The following is a 13,656-nucleotide window of genomic DNA, read 5'->3' as shown; positions in this document are numbered from 1 at the left end:
CTCTTCTAGAGGCTTCCACCACTTGGCAAGGTTCTTCGAGCTTTACCTCTCACCAAGCTTCTTCAAGTTCACACTTTTCTTTACCACTTTCTTCTATTTCTTCCCCATCACTCTCATCATAGATAGGAGATTTAGTAAAGTCTACCTCGTCACCAATTTCAAGCACAGTGGGGAAGGATTCATCAAGCTCAAAAGGGTCATATGTTGATTCGTAGTCATCGTAAATAGGAGGGCTTGTTGTTGGGACACTTCTTCCAATTCTTCATTCACAATATGCCTTGGAGGTTGCGCGTCCTCCTCAACATTGCTTTCTAATTCACTGAAAGAAGGCTCAACAAGATCATCAAGGAGATTGATCACTATGGACAAAAAATCACTAATGATGGAATCCACTTCTTGATCAATTTCCTTCGATTCTCTATCCACTTCCTCAACATCACTCTCCTTTTTAACATCTCTTCCAAACTTCGTGGAAGATTGCTCTTCAACTTGAGGTTCCTTTATGTGCTCAACATATCCTAAACATCCAACCACTACTTCCTTTTGTTCACTAATTTCCACCTCCTCCTCTTGTTGTACTCCTTGTTTTAATTCCTCCTCCTCTTCATGGAGCTTCAAGTTCACTCCCTCGCCAAGCTCTTTGGTTGCTTCTCCGCATTCCACAATGGGAGTGCCTTGATTGCATAGGCTTAGGCGGGATGAACCATGTTACCTATGGCTTCTACCATGATAACCATTTTTGCTCTTAACTCCGCAAACTTCCTTTCATCTCTTCTTGTCGCCTTAAGATATGAGATTCAAGATCTCTCAATTCCAACATGGAGGCTTCATCGGAAGGTGATGGTGGAAGAGAAGGTTCATTGTTTGAGGGAAGGTTGTTATAATCGGAAGGTGGTTCATATTGGTGAAACTCTTGAGGTGGTGTGTATGGACTTTGTAGTTCATGGGAGTATTGGTATTGGAAAGGTGGTGGTTCTAGATATAGTTCATATGGTAGTTGGTATGGTGGGTATGAGTTGGGGTCATATGGAGGTAAATGGTGGTAGGAGGCTTGTGAGTAAGGTGATTCAAAATTATGTTGCAGAGGGGGTTCATATGCATGTGGTGGTTATGGTTGACAATCACAATAAGGGTCATCACATACATTGGATTGGTATGCATTAGGATTAGGATTATACCCATATGAGTTCAGAGGAGGTTGTTGCCAAGAAGGTTGTCCTTGAGCTTGGGGTTCCTCCCATCCTTGATTTCCAAATCCTTGATGCACATCCTCGTTAAAGCTTCCATTTCCTGCAACACAGTTTGAACCAAGCTCATAGCCAAAAGGATGAGAATTCATAGTGAAAGAGAAAATAGAAACAAAGACTAATAAGAAACAAAGAAAACAAAGTCTCACAACTAGCAAAAGCCAACAACACAAACAAAAAATCAAGCTATTCACAATATATACAATAGCCAATAATATAGCACCATTGTCATCCCTGGCAACGGCGCCATTAATTTGAATGGCAAGGATTTATACCAGTTCGGAATTCCACAAAATAATTCCATTGTTAGTATAGTCCAAACCAATAGTCAATCCTCGAATCAAATTAAGATGTGGTTTTGTCACAAGTACAAACTCTAATAAAAATTAACCGAAGTATTTAGACACCGGGTCGTCTCCCTAGGAATTACAATGAAGTGTATGCTTATTGGCTATAAAGAGGCAAAGGGGGGTTTTGGTTTATAAGAGGAATAAGAAAAGATAAATTAAGCAAGTAACTAAAGAAAGCAAGTAATAAGGAGAGACATTCGTAGTAAGGGTTGAGATTATAGGCTCTCTATCCTAGTCATTAATCATAATAATGCTTAACAAGAATTTATCTCATTTCGTCATCTCCAACATAGGAAGAAGGTGTAAGTTATGTTCCATGAGAGAAAATCAAATAAGACTAGCTAATCTCAATCCAAATGTCCCAATCAACTCACTAATTAAATTAGCAAGAGATTAGAGTCAATGGAATTAATATTAACTAACAACTCTAGATCACCAATCTGAACTGGGTTTGGAATTCCCAAAATCCAAATCTTCATGTTCCTTCCTCTTGTGCATGCTTTCTTTCTCTCTTCTAGGCCATCTTTGCCCTATAATTTCTGAAATAACTCAACAAACACGTCACGGCATCGAATGGTAATAGAAGAGGATCAAAGTATAGCAATTTTAAGGCAAAAGAAGCATATTTTTCATCATGAAGCAATGTTAGGAAGAGAAAATAAAATCATGCAATACTTGTGAATAAGTGCGAGAAATATTGACAACCCCCCCCCCCAAATTCTACACAATATAAACCACAAAATTGGGGTTTATCAATGCGCGTGGATGGTGCTCTGTTTTTCAAAAATTTTCTATGTTTTTGCACCAAACCAAGCATTCCAAACCTCCAAACAGCTACCAAAACATCATAAAACCTTATTTAACCTACTAGATTCCCAAATAAACTCAACTAAGCAATCAAAACAAGGAATTAAACCTATTTTACCAATATTTACAAAAGAAAAAATTAAAAGATGTTACCATGGTCGGTGTCTCCCACCTAGCACTTTTGTTTATTGTCCTTATGTTGGACTTATGGGGAGCTCCTCATCAAGGTGGCTTGTGCTTGAATCCATCCTTGAACATCCACCAATGCTTGGACTTCCATTGCGCTTCATCATTCAAAGTTAATAACTCCAAGCTTTGATGGAGTTCTTCGCAAACCATGGGCTCCCAAAGTTAATTTTTCTTGTGTGATCCGGGATCCCACACTTTGTTTTCACACCCGTCCTTGAGTTGATCATGGTGATTTTCTCCGGGTGGCAAGAGAGATGATTTCTCATGGGAGTACCAAACTATCCTCCTAGACCCATTGGTGTGCAGAAATCGTGACGGTTCCATTCCTTGGTAACGGCGTTGAAAACTTTATATGCACGTTCATAATCTTAATTCTTTGTCACAACTTCGCACAACTGACCAGCAAGTGCACTGGGTCGTCCAAGTAATAAACCTTACGTGAGTAAGAGTCGATCCCATGGAGATTGTCAGCTTGAAGCAAGCTATGGTCACCTTGTAAATCTCAGTCAGGCAGATTCAAATGGTTATAGAGTTTTAATAATTAAATAGATAATTAAAATATGAACTAGGATAGAGATACTTATGTAATTCATTGGTGAGAATTTCAGATAAGAGTATAGAGATGCTTTCGTTCCTCTGAACCTCTGCTTTCCTGCTGTCTTCATCCAACCATTCCTACTCCTTTCCATGGAAAGCTTTATGTATTGCATCACCGTTGTCAATGGCTACATCCCATCCTCTCTGTGAAAATGGTCCAATGCGCTGTCACTGCATGGCTAATCATCTGTCGATTCTCGATCATACTGGAATAGGATTTACTATCCTTTTGCATCTGTCACTACACCCAGCACTCGCGAATTTAAAGCTCGTCACAACCATCCCTTTCCAGATCCTACTCGGAATACCACAGACAAGGTTTAGACTTTTCGGATCTCAAGGATGGCCATCCATGGGTTCTAACTTATACCACGAAGATTCTAATATCTCAGACTCGGTCCTCTGTATTAGATATCTAAGAGATATTTATTCTAGCTTGTTTGCATGTAGAACAGAAGTGTTTGTCAGGCACGCGTTCATAAGTGAGAATGATGATGAGCGTCACATAATCATCACATTCATCATGTTCTTGGGTGCGAATGGATATCTTAGAATAGGAATAAGCTTGAATTGTATAGAAAAACAGTAGTACTTTGTATTAATTCGTGAGGAACAGCAGAGCTCCACACCTTAATCTATGGTGTGTAGAAACTCTACCGTTTGAAAATACATAAGTGATAATGGTCCAGGCATGGCCGAATGGCCATCCCCCATGAAAGTCTAAGATAGCATAAAACTAATCAAAGATCCTTTACAAAGATAGTAAAAAGTCCTATTTATACTAAACTAGTTACTAGGGTTTACAAAAATGAGTAAATGATGCAGAAATCCACTTCCGGGGCCCACTTGGTGTGTGCTTGGGCTGAGCATTGAGCTTTACACGTGTAGAGGTCTTTCTTGGAGTTGAACGCCAGTTTGTAACCTGTTTCTGGCGTTTAACTCCACTTTGCAACCGGTTTCTAGCGTTTGACTCCAGAATGCAGCATGGAATTGGCGTTCAACGCCAGCTTACGTCATCTATCCTTAATCAAAGTATGCACTATTATATATTGCTGGAAATCCCTTGATGTCTACCTTCCAACGCAATTAAGAGTGCGCCATTTGAAGTTCTGTAGCTCTAGAAAATCCACTTTAAGTGCAGGGAGGTCAGAATCCAATAGCATCTGTAGTCCTTCTTCAACCTCTGAATCTGATTTTTGCTCAAGTCCCTCAATTTCAGCCAGAAAATACCTGAAATCATAGAAAAACACACAAGCTCATAGTAAAGTCCAGAAATGTGAATTTTAATTAAAAACTAATAAAAATATACTAAAAACTAACTAAATCATACTGAAAACTATGTAAAAACAATGCCAAAAGCGTATAAATTATCCGCTCATCACAACACCAAACTTAAATTGTTGCTTGTCCCCAAGCAACTGAAAATCAAATAGGATAAAAAGAAGAGAATATACTATGAATTCCAAAATATCAATGAAACTTAGCTCCAATCAAATGAGCGGGACTTGTAGCTTTTTGCCTCTTGAATAGTTTTGGCATCTTGCTTTATCCATTGAGGTTCAGAATGATTGGCATCTATAGGAACTTAGAATTTAGATAGTGTTATTGATTCTCCTAGTTCAGTATGTTGATTCTTGAACACAGCTACTTTATGAGTCTTGTCCGTGGCCCTAAGCACTTTGTTTTCCAGTATTACCACCGGATACATAAATGCCACAGACATATAACTGGGTGAACCTTTTCAGATTGTGACTCAGCTTTGCTAAAGTCCCCAATTAAAGGTGTCCAGGGTTCTTAAACACACTCTGTTTTTGCTTTGGACCTCGACTTTAACCGCTCAGTCTCAAGTTTTCACTTGACACCTTCACGCCACAAGCATATGGTTAGGGACAGCTTGGTTTAGCCGCTTAGGTCAGGATTTTATTCCTTTAGGCTCTCCTATCCACTGATGCTCAACGCCTTGGATCCTTTTTATTTACCCTTGCCTTTTGGTTTTAAGGGCTATTGGCTTTTTGCTCTTGCCTTTTGGTTTAAAGAGCTTTTGGCTTTTTCTGCTTGCTTTTTTCTCTTTCTTTTTTTTTTGCCATTTTTTTTTCTACAAGCTTTTGTATTCACTGCTTTTTCTTGCTTCAAGAATCATTTTTATGATTTTTCAGATTATCAAATAACATTTCTCCTTTTCATTATTCTTTCAAGAGCCAACATATTTAACATTCATAAACCACAATATCAAAAGACATATGCACTGTTCAAGCATTCATTCAGAAAACAAAAAGTATTGTCACCACATCAAAATAATTAAACTAGTTTCAAGGATAAATTTGAAACCTTGTACTTCTTGTTCTTTTGTTTTTAAAATAGTTTTCATTTAAGAGAGGTGATGGATTCATATTCATAACTTTAAGGCATAGACACTTAGACACTAGTGATCATATAGTAAAGACACAAACATAAATAAAATATAAAGCTCAAAAATTGAAAAACAGTAAAATAAATAGACAAGGAGATTAAGGAATGAGTCCACCTTAGTGAGGATGGCGTCTTCCTCTTCTTGAAGAACCAATGGTGCTTTTGAGCTCCTCTATGTCTCTTCCTTGCCTTTGTTGCTCCTCCCTCATAGCTCTTTGATCTTCTCTAATCTCATGGAGGATGATGGAGTGCTCTTGGTGCTCCACCCTTAGTTGTCCCATGTTGGAACTTAATTCTCCTAGGGAGGTGTTGATTTGCTCCCAATAGTTTTGTGGAGGAATGTGCATCCCCTGAGGCATCTCAGGGATTTCATGGTGGGGAATTTCCTCATGCTCTTGCTGAAGTCCATGATCTCTTGTTTGCTCCATCCTTTTCTTAGTGATGGGCTTGTCCTCTTCAATGAGGATGTCTCCCTCTATGTCAATTCCAGCCGAATTGCAGAGGTGGCATATGAGGTGAGGAAAGGCTAACCTTGCCCAAGTGGAGGACTTGTCAGCCACCTTGTAAAGTTCTTGAGGTATAATCTCATGAACTTTCACCTCTTCTCCAATCATGATACTATGGATCATGATGGCCCGGTCTATAGTAACTTCAGACCGGTTACTAGTATGTATAATTGAGCGTTGAATGAACTCTAGCCATCCCCTAGCCACTGGTTTGAGGTCATGCCTTCTTAGTTGAACCGGCTTGCCTCTTGAGTCAATTTTCCATTGAGCTCCTTCCTCACATATGTCTATGAGGACTTGGTCCAACCTTTGATCAAAGTTGACCCTTCTTGTGTAGGGACGTGTGTTTTCTTCCATCATTGGCAAGTTGAACGCCAGCCTTACATTTTCCGGACTGAAATCTAAGTATTTTCCCCGAACCATAGTAAGCCAATGCTTTGGATTTGGGTTCATACTTTGATCACGGTTCCTTGTGATCCATGCGTTTGCATAGAACTCTTGAACCATTAGGATCCCGACTTGTTGAATGGGGTTGGTGAGAACTTCCCAACCTCTTCTTTGAATCTCAAGTCGGATCTCCGGATACTCATTCCTTTTGAGCTTGAAAGGAACCTCAGGAATCACTTTCTTCTTGGCCACAACTTCATAGAAGTGGTCTTGATGGACCTTTGAGATGAATCTCTCCATCTCCCATGACTCAGAGGTGGAAGCAATTGCCTTCCCTTTCCTCTTTCTAGAGGTTTTTCTGGCCTTAGGTGCTATAAATGGTTATGGAAAAACAAAAAGCAATGCTTTTACCACACCAAACTTAAAATGTTTGCTTGTCCCCGAGCAAAAGAAGAAAGAAAGAAGTAAAAGAAGAAGAGAAATGGAGGAGAGGGAGAGAGAGTAGGTTTCGGCCAAGTGGAAGAAGAGAGGGTTGTGTTGTGTGAAATAGAAGAAGGAATGAGGGGTTTATATAGAAGTGGGGAGGGGTTTAGGGTTCGGCCATTTAGGGTTGGGTTTGGGAGGGAAAATATTTTGAATTTGAAGGTAGGTGGGGTTTATGGGGAAGAGAAGATGGATGTGAATGGTGAGGGAGTGATGGGAAAGAGTGATTGAAGTGATTGGTGAAGGGCATTTGGGGAAGAGAGTTATGAAAAGGTGTGAAGAGGAGAGAATAGGGTTAGGTGGGAATCCTGTGGGGTCCACAGATCCTGAGGTGTCAAGGATTTTTTATCCCTGTACCCTTTAGACGTGTAAAATGCCCTATACATGCAATCTTGGCGTTTAACGCCAGACCGCTGCCTGTTTCTGGCGTTAAACGCCACTTCCATGCTCTGTTCTGGCGTTTAACGCCAAGTAGATGCTTGTTTCTGGCGTTTAAACACCAGACTGTTCTCCTCCAGGGGTGTGCTATTTTTCATTCTATTTTTCACTCTGTTTTTGATTTTTTTAGTAGTTTTTGTGACTTCACATGATCATCAACCTAAAGAAAACATAGAACAACAATGGAAAATAAATAAATATAATTAGATAACATTGGGTTGCCTCCCAACAAGCGCTTCTTTAATGTCAATAGCTTGACAGTGAGCTCTCCTGGAGCCTCACAGATGTTCAGAGCAAGTTTGGAACCTCCCAACACCAAACTTAGAGTTTGAATGTGGGGGTTCAACACCAAACTTAGAGTTTGGTTGTGGCCTCCCAACACCAAACTTAGAGTTTGACTGTGGGGGCTTTGGTTGACTCTGCAGTGAGAGAAGCTTTTCATGCTTCCTCTCCATGGTTACAGAAGGAGATCCTTGAGTTTTAAACACAAGGTTATCCTCATTCAGTTAAAGAATCAATTCTCCTCTGTCCACATCAATCACAGCCCTTGCTGTGGCAAGGAAAGGTCTTCTAAGGATGATGGATTCATCCTCATCCTTCCCAGTATCCAATATTATGAAATCAGCAGGGATGTAAAGGCCTTTAACCTTTACTAGCACGTCCTCTACTTGTCCATAAGCCTGTTTTCTTGAGTTGTCTGCCATCTCTAATGAGATTCTGGCAGCTTGCACCTCAAAGATTCCCAGTTTCTCCATTACAGAGAGTGGCATGAGGTTTATCCCTGATCCAAGGTCACATAGAGCCTTCTCAAAGGTCATGGTGCCTATGATACAAGGTATTAAGAACTTTCCAGGATCCTATTTCTTCTGAGGCAATCTTAGTTGATCCAGATCACTTAGTTAATTGATGAGCAAGGGAGGTTCATCTTCCCAAGTCTCATTACCAAATAATTTGGCATTCAGCTTCATGGTTGCACCAAGGTACTTGGCAACTTGCTCTTCAGTGACATCTTCATTCTCTTCAGAAGAAGAATACTCATCAGAGCTCATGAATGGCATAAGGAATCTCTATGGTCTCTAGATGAGTCTCAGATTCCTTTGGTTCTATAGAGGTAAACTCCTTGTTGATCACTGGACGTCCCAGGAGGTCTTCCTCACTGGGATTCACATCCTCTCCCTCCCTTGTAGGTTCGGCCATGATGGTTAAATCAATGGCCTTGCACTCTCTTTTTGGATTCTCTTCTGTATTGCTTGGGACAGTACTAGGAGGAGTTTCAGTGACTCTTTTACTCAACTGGCTCACTTGTGCCTCCAAATTTCTAATGGAGGACCTTGTTTCATTCATGAAACTTAAAGTGGCCTTAGATAGATCAGAGACTATATTTGCTAAGCTAGATGGATTCTGCTCAGAATTCTCTGTCTGTTGCTGAGTGGATGATGGAAAAGGCTTGCTATTGCTAAACCTGTTTCTTCCACCATTATTAAAGCCTTGTTGAGGCTTTTGTTGATCCTTCCATGAGAAATTTGGATGATTTCTCCATGAGGGATTATAGGTGTTTCCATAAGGTTCATGTTGAGCGGATAATTTATACGCTTTTTGACATTGTTTTTAGTATGTTTTCAGTAGGATCTAGTTACTTTTAGGGATGTTTTCATTAGTTTTTATGTTAAATTCACATTTCTGGACTTTACTATGAGATTGTGTGTTTTTCTGTGATTTCAGGTATTTTCTGACTGAAATTGAGGGACTTGAGGAGAAATTAGATTCAGAGGTTGAAAAAGGACTGCTGATGCTGTTGGATTCTGACCTCCCTGCACTCAAAATGGATTTTCTGGAGCTACAGAACTCGAAATGGCGCGCTTCCAATTGCGTTGGAAAGTAGACATCCAGGGCTTTCCAGCAATATATAATAGTTCATACTTTGGCCAAGAATAGATGACGTAAACTGGCGTTCAACGCCAGCTTTCTACCCAAATCTGGCGTCCAGCGCCAGAAAAGGAGCCAAAACCAGAGTTGAACGCCCAAACTGGCATAAAAACTGGCGTTCAACTCCAAGAAGGACCTCTACACGTACAACACTTAAGCTCAGCCCAAACACACACCAAGTGGGCCCCGGAAGTGGATTTATGCATCAATTACTTACTCATGTAAACCCTAGTAGCTAGTTTATTATAAATAGGACCTTTTACTAGTCTTTTTGACCATCCTGGATCCTGGATTGTATTTTGATCCTGTGATCACGTTTTAGGGGGCTGGCCATCTCGGCCATGCCTGGACCTTCACTTATGTATTTTCATACGGTAGAGTTTCTACACTCCATAGATTAAGGTGTGGAGCTCTGCTGTTCCTCAAAGATTAATGCAAAGTACTACTATTTTCTATTCAATTCATCTTATTTCGCTTCTAAGATATCCATTCGCACCCAAGAACGTGATGAAGGTGATGATTATGTGTGACGCTCATCACCATTCTCCCCTATGAACACGTGCCTGACAAACACTTCCGTTCTACATGAAATGAGCTAGAATGAATATCTCCTAGATCTCCTAACCAGAGTCTTCGTGGCGTAAGCTAGAATGATGGCGGCATTCAAGAGAATCTGGAAAGTCTAAACCTTGTCTGTGGTATTCCGAGTAGGATTCAATGATTGAATGACTGTGACGAGCTTCAAACTCGCGATTGCTGGGCGTTAGTGACAGACGCAAAAGGAGGGTAAATCCTATTCCAGCATGATCGAGAACCGAGAGATGATTAGCCGTGCTGTGATAGAGCATCTGAGCATATTTTTCACTGAGAGGAGGGGATGTAGCCACTGACAACGGTGATGCCCTTGCATAAAGCCAGCCATGGAAAGGAGTAAGACTGATTGGATGAAGATAGCAGGAAAGCAGAGATTCAGAGGAACGAAAAGCATCTCCATTCGCTTATCTGAAATTCCTTCCAATGATTTACATAAGTACCTCTATCCCTATTCTATTATTTATTATTCGAAAACATCATTATCAATTTATATCTGCCTGACTGAGATTTGCAAGGTGACCATAGCTTGCTTCATACCAATAATCTCCGTGGGATTCGACCCTTACTCACGTAAGGTATTACTTGGACGACCCAGTGCACTTACTGGTTAGTTGTATCGAAGTTGTGAACCATGGTATTGGCACCATGTTCTTGGCGCCATTGCCAGGGAAAGAAAGAGCCATGAATTTTACATAATTAAAGTGTAATCACGACTACGCGTACCAAGTTGCTCACGTTGCCAGGGATTGTTCGAGTCTGGACATCACAATTTCGTGCACCAAGTTTTTGGCGCCGTTGCCGGGGATTGTTTGAGTTTGGACAACTGACGGTTCATCTTGTTGCTCAGATTAGGTAATTTTCTTTTTATTTTATTTTCAAAAAAATTTTTCAAAAATATTTTTTAAAATTTTCTCATCTGTTTTCGAAAAAAAAAATATTTTCAAAATTTTTTTTATTCAAAATTTTTAAGAATGAATTCTAGTGTTTCATGAAGCATGTGAAGCCTGGCTGGCTGTAAAGCCATGTCTAAATTTATTTGGACTGAGGCTTGCAATTTGTTATCAAGAGCAATATACTCTGGTGTTAAATGCTGAAACTTGGCTGGCCATTGGCCATGTCTAGTGTTTTGGACCGGAGCTTTCATTGAAAGCTTGGCTGGCTAGTGAGCCATGTCTAATTCCTGGACTGAAGCTTTAGACTAAGAATGCAAGATTCCTGGAATTCATATTAAAAATTTTGGAATCCTTATTTTCCTTTTTCTATTAATTTTCGAAAAATCCAAAAAATTAGAAAATCAAAAAAATCAAAAATATTTTTTTGTTTCTTGTTTGAGTCTTGAGTCATGTTATAAGTTTGGTGTCAATTGCATATGCATCTTGCATTTTTTCGAAAATATCATGCATTCATAGTGTTCTTCATGATCTTCAAGTTGTTCTTGGTAAGTCTTCTTGTTTGATCTTGATGATTTTTTTGTTTTGTGTCTTTTATTGTTTTTCATATGCATTCTTGAATTCTTAGTGTCTAAGCATTAAAGAATTCTAAGTTTGGTGTCTTGCATGTTTTCCTTGCATTAAAAGTTTTTCAAAATTATGTTCTTGATGTTCATCATGATCTTCATAGTGTTCTTGGTGTTCATCTTGACATTCATATCATTCATGCATGCATTCATTGTTTTGATTCAAAATTTTCATGCATTGAGTCTTTTTGTTATTTTTCTCTCTCATCATAAAAATTCAAAAAATCAAAAAAATATCTTTCCCATTTTCTCTCATCAAATTCGAAAATTTGGATTGACTTTTTCAAAAATTTTTAAAATCAAATTGTTTCTCATGAGTCAAATCAAATTTTCAATTTGAAAATCTTATCTTTTTCAAAATCTTTTTCAAAAATCAAATCTTTTTCAAAATTCTTAGTTATTTTCGAAAATTCCAAAAATATTTTTTCTTTTTCTTATTTTCATATCAAATTTTCGAAAATAACATAATCAATTAATGTTTTGATTAAAAAATTTGAAGTTTGTTACTTGCTTGTTAAGAAAGATTCAAACTTTAAGTTCTAGAATCATATCTTGTGATTTCTTATGAATCAAGTCATTAATTGAGATTTTAAAAATCAAATCTTTTTCAAAACTAATTTCTAAAATATCTTCTTATCTTACCTTTTTCAAAAAGTTGGTTTCAAAATATCTTTTCTAACCACCTAACTTCTTATCTTTTCAAAATTTGTTCCAACTAACTAACTAACTTTTTGTTTGTTTCTTAACTTTTTCAAAACTACCAAACTAACTCTCTCTCTCTCATTTTCAAAAATATCTCCCCCCTTTTTCAAATTTCTTTTTAATTTATTAATTATTTTAATTTTTAAATCTTAATTTTCGAAAATTACTAACATTTTTCAAAAACCATTTTCGAAAATCACTAACTCTTTTTCAAAAATATTTTCGAAAATTCTCCCTCTCCCATCTCATTCTATTTATTCATTCATATCCTAACATCTCGTCTCATATATCTAGCCTCCTCACAGTTGTGTTTCTTCTTTGTCTCCCCCTCTTCTTCTACTCACACAGGAATCCCTATACTGTAGTATAAAGGATCTCTATTATTATTATTATTTTTCTGTGCCTTCTTCTTTGTCATATGAGCAGGAGCAAGGATAAGAACATTCTTGTGGAAGCAGATCCAGAACCTGAAAGGACTCTGAAGAAAAAATTAAGAGAAGCTAAAATACAACAATCCAGAGATAACCTTTCAGAAATTTTCGAACAGGAGAAGGAGATGGCAGCCGAAAATAATAATAATGTAAGGAAGATGCTTGGTGACTTTACTGCACCTAATTCCAATCTACATGGAAGAAGCATCTCCATTCCTGCCATTGGAGCAAACAACTTTGAGCTGAAACCTCAATTAGTTTCTCTGATGCAGCAGAACTGCAAGTTTCATGGACTTCCATCTGAAGATCCTTTACAGTTCTTAACTGAATTCTTGCAGATATATGATACTATTAAGACTAATGGAGTAGATCCTGAAGTCTACAGGCTCATGCTTTTCCCTTTTGCTGTAAGAGACAGAGCTAGATTATGGTTGGATTCTTAACCCAAAGACAGTCTGAACTCTTGGGATAAGCTGGTCACAGCTTTCTTAGCCAAGTACTTTCCTCCTCAAAAGCTGAGCAAGCTTAGAGCTGATGTTCAAACCTTCAGACAAAAAGAAGGTGAATCCCTCTATGAAGCTTGGGAAAGATACAAACAGTTGACCAAAAAGTGTCCTTCTGACATGCTTTCAGAATGGACCATACTGGATATATTCTATGATGGTTTATCTGAGCTATCAAAGATGTCACTGGACACTTCTGCAGGTGGATCCATTCACCTAAAGAAAATGCCTGCAGAAGCTCAAGAACTCATTGACATGGTTGCTAATAACCAGTTCATGTACACTTCTGAAAGGAATCCTGTGAGTAATGGGACGCCTATGAAGAAGGGAGTTCTTGAAGTTGATACTCTGAATGCCATATTGGCTCAGAATAAAATATTGACTCAGCAAGTCAATATGATCTCTCAGAGTCTGCATGGAATGCAAGCTGCATCCAACAGTACTCAAGAGGCTTCTTATGAAGAAGAAGCTTATGATCCTGAGAACCCTGCAATAGCAGAGGTGAATTACTTAGGTGAACCTTATGGAAACACCTATAACTCATCATGGAGAAATCATCCAAATTTCTCAT

General features: G+C 38.6%; 1 non-coding gene across 1 annotated transcript; it reads right to left on the bottom strand.

The window, feature by feature from the left end:
• Positions 1–13,103: 13,103 nt before the first annotated feature.
• Positions 13,104–13,211, bottom strand: LOC112724985 (small nucleolar RNA R71). Its single transcript, XR_003164120.1, has one exon. It is a non-coding gene; the product is annotated as a small nucleolar RNA R71 (small nucleolar RNA).
• Between the last annotated feature and the right edge of the window lie 445 nt (positions 13,212–13,656).

Source organism: Arachis hypogaea, chromosome 11 (assembly GCF_003086295.3).
Source record: "Arachis hypogaea cultivar Tifrunner chromosome 11, arahy.Tifrunner.gnm2.J5K5, whole genome shotgun sequence".
Lineage (NCBI taxonomy): Eukaryota > Viridiplantae > Streptophyta > Magnoliopsida > Fabales > Fabaceae > Arachis > Arachis hypogaea.
The sequence above is the reverse complement of the archived record's forward strand: the minus strand, read 5'-3'. Positions and strand labels throughout refer to the sequence as shown.